The sequence below is a fragment of the Teleopsis dalmanni genome, chromosome 1, assembly GCF_002237135.1.
Source record: "Teleopsis dalmanni isolate 2A chromosome 1, ASM223713v2, whole genome shotgun sequence".
NCBI classification, from domain to species: domain Eukaryota; kingdom Metazoa; phylum Arthropoda; class Insecta; order Diptera; family Diopsidae; genus Teleopsis; species Teleopsis dalmanni.
In genome coordinates, this window is record NC_051846.1 from 180854834 (window position 1) to 180863006 (window position 8173).

The following is an 8173-nucleotide window of genomic DNA, read 5'->3' on the forward strand; positions in this document are numbered from 1 at the left end:
TTATTATAAAATAATTATAATTGTATTATATATATTTATATACAATTATAATTAAAATATTTTATTATAATATTGTTATTAAAAACAATATTGTATTGAACAAAATTATAAATTTTCTCTAGGAATAATGGATCTAATTTGTGTACTAATCTGATTAAACTCTTAACCGTAAATTTTTTTCACTTAGAAGCAATTATTATTTTTTTTTTTTTTGTATAAATAATTTGTTATTTACTTTTGTTTTTCTATTAATTAATACAAATGTGCAAGTTATAAAAATAACACACGATTTTTAATAAAAAGTCACAATTGTTAAAAAAAAAACAATATCTCTATTGTTTTGTATCTGTATCTTTTAGAAGTATTTTTTTTCACAATTTTATGGCAATTATATTCTTTAATTCATAATTAAAAAAAAGTTTAATTTATTTATAATTTAAGCAAATTTATTATATTTTGCAGTTTTTTACGATATTTATCAGCAATTTCATTGTTATTAAAAACAAATGTTTTTATTAATTATATTTGTATTCAGTAAAAACAACAGTTGTGAACTATTTTCTGAAAATTTTTCTGAATTACAAATGAGAAATAAAAGATAAAAGTAAATACATTAAAAGTAAGATTTTAGGAGTAACCGATAATTTTTTATTACAAAACAAGCTTGTAAACATATATGTGTATAAACAATGTGAGGGTACTCAATATTACAGAATCATTGTCTCAATTAAGTAATTAATTTACAGTGGGATAAAAAGGTTATTATTTTTAATTATATATTATATTAAAGCAGTTCTTACAACTATTTTAAAATCAAATTATAATATATAACGATAAATTTTTTTTGATATAAAAAATAATTCAAATCAAAACAGTTTATTAATTAAAAATTCACAATATCCTTAAAATGGACTCGAGTCGGAAATTTATGATAAACCTTAAAAACTAAATAAATGTTTCCACTTTTATCATAGTTTCTTTAAATATAGAAATTGGGAAAAATTATATACCTCTTATTTTAGTTGAAGAAATCTTACAGGTTTTAGGAAGGCACTCTCGTTTTCATATTCATTATTAGTTTCTTAATTTACCAAAGCAATATATGGTCTAAATAAAATATGTGAATCGTATATATGAATCGTTTTATTTTGCCAAAGAGTCATCCGATTCTTTGTTTCCTTCAATACAGTATCGCATTATGTGACTTCAAGTGTACTTCTTGAGTTGTCCTACAGGTTTTCTAAAGTGGGTAAATAGGCTTAAATATATTCTTAGGATAAACGGTATAATGTAACTTAACCTTACTTTACATATATAACAGATCTATCACCGATTGAGGTAACTGATTATTTGTGTCACCGTTTTTATGTTGCAATGCTGGAATAGATCAAAATCACAGATCGTATTTGATTATTATGCTCTTCTCATTTATATTTGTAAATATATACAGGTATTTTGTTTATAATTAATTATATATCATTAGATAATTTGAATCCAAAGCAAAAATGGTGACTAAATCTAAATAAATCTCAACTCAGATTAACATATGCTTTCCGAATTGCACCTTTTAAATGTAGATGATAAGCACTGATTCTGAAAAGTGTGGAGAGAGACATATAAGCGCCTTTTTGGATTGTATGGTGCGATTGTAGGAAAGACATCTACCATAAAGCCTAATGTAGCAGACTACTGATACTAACAGATTTGTGTATATTAATAGTTTCTTAATTAAACATCAGCTTTAAAAGATTTAATTAACGACATCTATAGATACTGAAAAGTTCAGATAGGAAAATGTGCCCATTGTTTTGGTTCGAGTGTTGTGATTGTCAGGTTAATGCGGTTAAGTAACTTTATATGAATTTTATTGAAGTGCACGATATTAAGTTAATTTTTAGTCTTAATATATCCAGCTCAGATAAGAGAAAATTTTGTAGGGATAAATGGAAATTTATTATGTTTTGAAGTGAATTATAAATAGAGTTATTACTTGTTAATGAAAAAGTTTTTAAATATTACTTATTTTTACATATAAATATAAATATATGTTAGTATGTAAACTATAATAATTTTTGTTTAATATGAAATATTATTGAAATATGTTTCAATCCAGTGGTTTTATATTTATTTTTGAAAAAGTAAAATTTAATCATAACAGATCACTCAGGCCACAGAAGCCAAGAGTTAATTATATTCAAAGTAATTAAAAATATTTTACCAGAATACTGCAGCGTTAAAATCTCTATGTACGCTGTACATATAGCTTTTAAAATTTTCAGTGTACTTAGTTTATAATGTTTTCTGATCGACAATAGATAGTAGTACTCTATATTCTCTACTATAAGCATTGTTGACCTACTTATGTTCATTATGTTTTCTGAACTACTGTAGTTTCAGCTGTTAATTTTTGCAATTAGTCACTCACAGCCAGATTAAATTACAGTCCGACCTTATTTAATTCATATATAGTGTTACTTACTATAAATTTTATTGAAACTTTTAAAAAACAGTTTTATATTTACATATAAATTGCAATTATTATTATTGAAAGTTTTATTACTAAATTAATTTATTATAATATTTTCCACTAATAAGTTTAAATGTTTATTGCTTTAAATATTTTGTTTAGTGCATTAACCGAGAAACGCAAACGGCCTTAACTTCTATCTTTTGTCTAGTAATATTAGTTACTAAAGTTGTTTTAACTAGTTTTTCAATCAGTATGTACAATATTTATTTATTTGTTGGAATGTTCGTTACTTGCTTAAACTGTACTTAACTACTTTTAGTTATAATCCTACACCTGTAAAAGCTTTAAGATATATAAACATTTTTTTCAAATCTGAAAAAAAAATTATTGTAAAAAAAATAAATAAATTAAGAAAAAGTTTATAAGAATAATTTTAATAATATTTAACATTTAAAAACTATAACTCAATGTTTACCACATATTGTTTCGTAATCTATACCATTTTTTTGGGTTTAGTAAGATTTTTTTAAGATTAAGATAAGAACTGTACTTATATATGAAAATAATTTTAGTAAAAAATTTTTTTAAAATCACATAATTAATTTTTAAGTTGATTTCGTTTAATGCTTATTACTAAATGCTTAATAGATTAGATAAAAGTGAAAGTTCTAAGTTTAAATATAAACTTAAGTGATTCATAAAAATTTAATATTATTTAATTTTATTATTTATGAAATTTAGTGATACATAAAAATATACCTTTTATTTATTTTGTTCACGTATAGAAATTGTTTTTTAATTAATTCCAACAATTTAATTAATTAGTTTTGATGAAAAATTTGAAGCATAATATTAGCAGAAGAATCTACAATAATGCAATAATCAATTTTTTTAAGTTGAATTAATTGATTTTTTGCTTGAATTATATTACACGATATCTTTCACATATTGTTTTTATAAATTTTAATTAGTTATTTTTTCGCATTAATTATTTGTTACAATATATTAGTTAATAAAGTTTTAATTACACCCCCTCAATAACATATATATATATATAATGTGTTATCCACATTAAACAATGACGTCAATGTTTTCAATTACATTCATTAATTATTCATTGCAATGATATGAGATATTGTCATTAATTAAAACGTACAATTATAATTAATCTGTTCAGAGGATTTTTCTGATTTATTTAAATAATAATTGAAATCAATAAAGATATGAGTATATTGTTTGATATTCGCCATTACATATGAGAACCTATTATTTAGAAGTGTAGTTCTATAACTGCTAATTATATGTGTGCTGATGATCTCAAGTAATGTATCAGCATTTTTTATTTTTTATTAGTAAATGTTTTTAAATATATAGTATTAATTTAAAATGTTATATTTATATAAAATAAAAATTTATTTACGTATTTATTTATTATTAGATATTGAAAAATAATAATCATGTGAATAGACTATGCTTTTGTCTGAAAACCTTTAATGCGTATAGAAAAGGCTAAATATATCTGATTAGATCCATTTTTGTAGGAAAAAAGCACACAGATGCTAAAAACTAATTTTTAAATTTTTACAATTTAATAATAATAATAATTAAATTCATAACATATTATTAATTATAATTATTTTAATAATAATAATTTTTAAAAATATTCTTTTACAACTGTTAACAAAAGTAAGTTTAGGTTATTTATTTCTATTTTAAAGAAAAAATATACAAGCTGAGAGACAACAAAATGTTAGTGGGCTAGGTGCAAATCTATTTAACATTCCTTAGATCTGTTTATGATATCAATTAAAACTGTAGAATCATTCTCATATTTCATTACTTATAACTTCACGTACGTGAATGTCTGTTTTAATAAATCATAATAAATTACCCACAATTATTTTAATATTCATTATTATTTGATTGAATCGTAGAAGAAATGTAGGGCCTCCACAAAGTCTAATCTTATCATCAGCACATTTATTGATTTTGTAGAGCGATATTTTAGCGCTTCTTACTTCATTTGACATTTTTCTTCGCTAGTTTTATTGGTCCTACTCTTCCGGTCGATAGCTTCCCTTATAATGTTGCATTTAGGTTAACAGTTCTTGGAACATAACGAATTGATTGTTTATAATAAATTATTTATATGTATCTAAACCTAACTAATCTATGAACTTATTCTGCTTAAATTCTAAAACGTTTAATAATTTTTACATTTTTTTTGCGGTATAAATCACCTCTTCGGATTGAATGGTTTCCGCCACTGACTCGAAGAGTAGTTTGGAACATTTTGTTCTAGTAATAAGTGGAAAGGGTTGGGATAACGAGATTTAATACTTAGTAGTCTAAGTTTATCTAAGCTAGAAAGCAAGGTTGTGGGATATGGGGAAGGGTTTTTCACTTTTTAACATTGCCTAATGATTTTAATATTTATCTAGTAGTTTGCTAAAAGAACATATGATTGATTGACGTTTAATGACAATTTCAAAATGTTTCAAAGTCATTGTTGTAATTTACAAAAATCTAATACGATCTTGCATTCCTAATTTGATCTGATAACCGAATCAGGTGCCTTATCTGTTAGTGATGGTAAATATTGCAATAGTTACTTCAGGATGTAGTTATAGATTGTTTTACTTTTATTTTACACTGAAAAAATCAACAATATACGGTTTTTTTAACTATTCATATATATTTTGTACATATATTATACATGACAATTTTCTTGAAAAATCCTATTTATACTATAAGTGAACTAAAAACCTTATACAAAATACTATGAAAATAAAAACAAAAAAGCGAAAAAGAAAACTTAAAATGATGACTTATCAAATATGAAACTTTTATTATTTTTTGTATTTAAAGTTTATTCTCGTTAATGATTAATATTAACATTTTCAAATATGTGCACATAAAACTTGAATATTAAAATAACTGATTTTTTATAATTTTTAATAAACAATTTAAAATACAAAAATATAACAGACGAATTGATGGGAGTGGCTGGTCAATTTCTTGCCCTTGCAGGCATTTAAAATAATAAAACACGCAAGCACTCTGTTGGTTTAGTGTGAATTAAAGTTTTAATATTTACTCAAAGTGTTAGATTTATAACAAAATTCTAAAGCGCACAACAAAAAATAATACTTTATGTAATGACCTGAAAAAACTTGAACATTATTTAAAGAAAAAATCTAAAAATAATTTGTCTACAAATAAGGTTCAAAGTCCATTTTAAGCTTTTCTGCTTGTAGCATAACAAAGAAAAAAAAACCAAAACATAAACAAATCGCAGCAACCAACGCAAACATACGAAACATACGTGCAACAAGTATGTGGGCTTTGTGGATTGTAAAACTCAAAAGTAGTTGAAATCAAAAGTTACAACACTGCATGTTAATTCCATTATGTTTAATAATTGTACATACGAGCATATCGGCTATGCATGAAATCATACTCGTAGATAAATACAGACTCGATATTTATAAAGTTAACTTTGTAAATGTGCTTTTAATGCAAATACAAACTTATGTATACCATATATGCATTAATACAAACTAAACTTTTAAATTGTTTTTTTTTTCATTTTCATATCACAAGCACAAGCGTAAGCGTTAATGTTTGTGCAGAAAAAAGCCGGTTTGAACAAATTGTAAACAAAACTATAAATAATCGCTATAAAACAATACAAAGTAATATTATGATACTATTTATATATGCTTGTATGTTTTTTTCTTTATATACGCAAGTATGTCTATCAAAACACTTATACGTCCCGCAAGCCTACTTCATTAAATCACGTAAAATACGTGCTGCTGTTATTTGAATTGTTTCATTTGTACGAAGAAAACAATTATAAAAAAAAATTTATATTAAATGACAATAAAAAAATACAGTGGAATCATTGATGCCATTAAATCATTTACAAAGAGAAAATAAAAAATCTTATGAACACACACAAACACACATTAATTGCTACAAATATGCATAAAGCTTGCATATTTATTCAACAACAACAAAGCACCTACCAACCCAATATCAACAATTAACTACAAATGAAGAGTGAAGAAAAATAAAACGTTTTAAAAGTAACGAACATCTAAACGCAAGTAATAAATTCCAAAATATATACATATGTATGTATGTGTTTGTGTAGATTTTTGCGATGCACGCTAAAAGCTTTTAAAACATTTTATTTCGCAGATAAGCTTAATAAGTGGGTGTGATTATTTAGCATGTGTGGCAAGGATAAACAAACAACTGTAAAACGTGATGATTATAAATATTAATATGTATAAACAGCATTAAAAAAATAATAATAATAATCGTATAAAATTTTTTTTTTTCAATTTATCAGTTAAACATTTGAACTTTAGTCAAAAATGTTTAGTATTCTCATGTTAAATTGCTAAATAGGCTGCTAATGAGATATGAATAAGTTAGTTGCTAATAGGTATATTTATTGTTATTGAGCAAGTACATTGCAAACAATTTTTGAAATTTTATAAGTATTTATTATATATTGTATTATGTATGTGTGTATGATTACTTATAATAATAATTGAAATAATTCCAAAAAAACAGATACTAGTCAAATACTTTTATTCTTATTTTTCTTTAAAAATTATTTTAATATAGCTTATCTTTAATTTGAAAAGAATATTTTGTTTTCAATATTTTTATTAATAATATTTATAATAATATTAAATAAAATAATGCTAAATTTAGAGATAATAGTCAAACAGTTTTATTCTTATTTTTCTTTAAAAATTATTTTACTAACGCATGTCTTTAATTTGAAAAGAATATTTTGTTTTTAAAATTTTTATTAAAAAACATAAATAATTATTTTTAGTTTATACAAGTATGAATGAAGGTCATAACTATTAGTTTCAAAAAATATATTAATGTATATATATAAATTATAGTTTGTTTTACGAAAATTATATGTACAAAATTATTTCATTTTATATACCATAATTGTTTAAAAAAAATTAAACATTTACTTAGTTTAAATTTGATTTATTAATAGTCTGTGTAATATTAAACAATTATTGCAACCAGTTTTAACAATATAACACTTTAAAATAAGCGAAATATGCAAATTAACACAGAATACTTTTAAAAATTTAAATATACTTTCAAAGTCTATTTGCTATAGGCTTCAATTGCAGCTTCTCTAAATAGAACTTTTCTTATCTGAATTAATAATTACTTTTTCAATTACCGCTAATGTCAATAATTACAATATTATATACGACTAAGCAGTTTTAACGAATTAACGTTGTTATTTACATACGTTAAAAAAAATATATGTACATATATAAAAATATATATGCAATGTTTCAGTAAATATATTAATTCAATTTCTCTAAAAAGGAATTTTAATTATTTCTTTAAAAATTGAAGCAACAAATTGTGGTACGTATATAACATTTCATTTCATTAAGAAACGCCTTAAGAAAGACTACCACACAATAACAAATTACATACTAAAAAATCGCCTGAACCCGGTTTTACTATGTACTCTGTTGTTCCGTCACTGTCCTTTACTGAAACTCACTGTACCTATACGTATATATGTGAATATGTGTTAGCTTTGCATATACATATGTATGTATAGATTTTAAAACTTCAAAGTCTAAAACTAACTGCCTTATCTATGTATGCGATGTTGACATTACAAATAAAACTGTTATA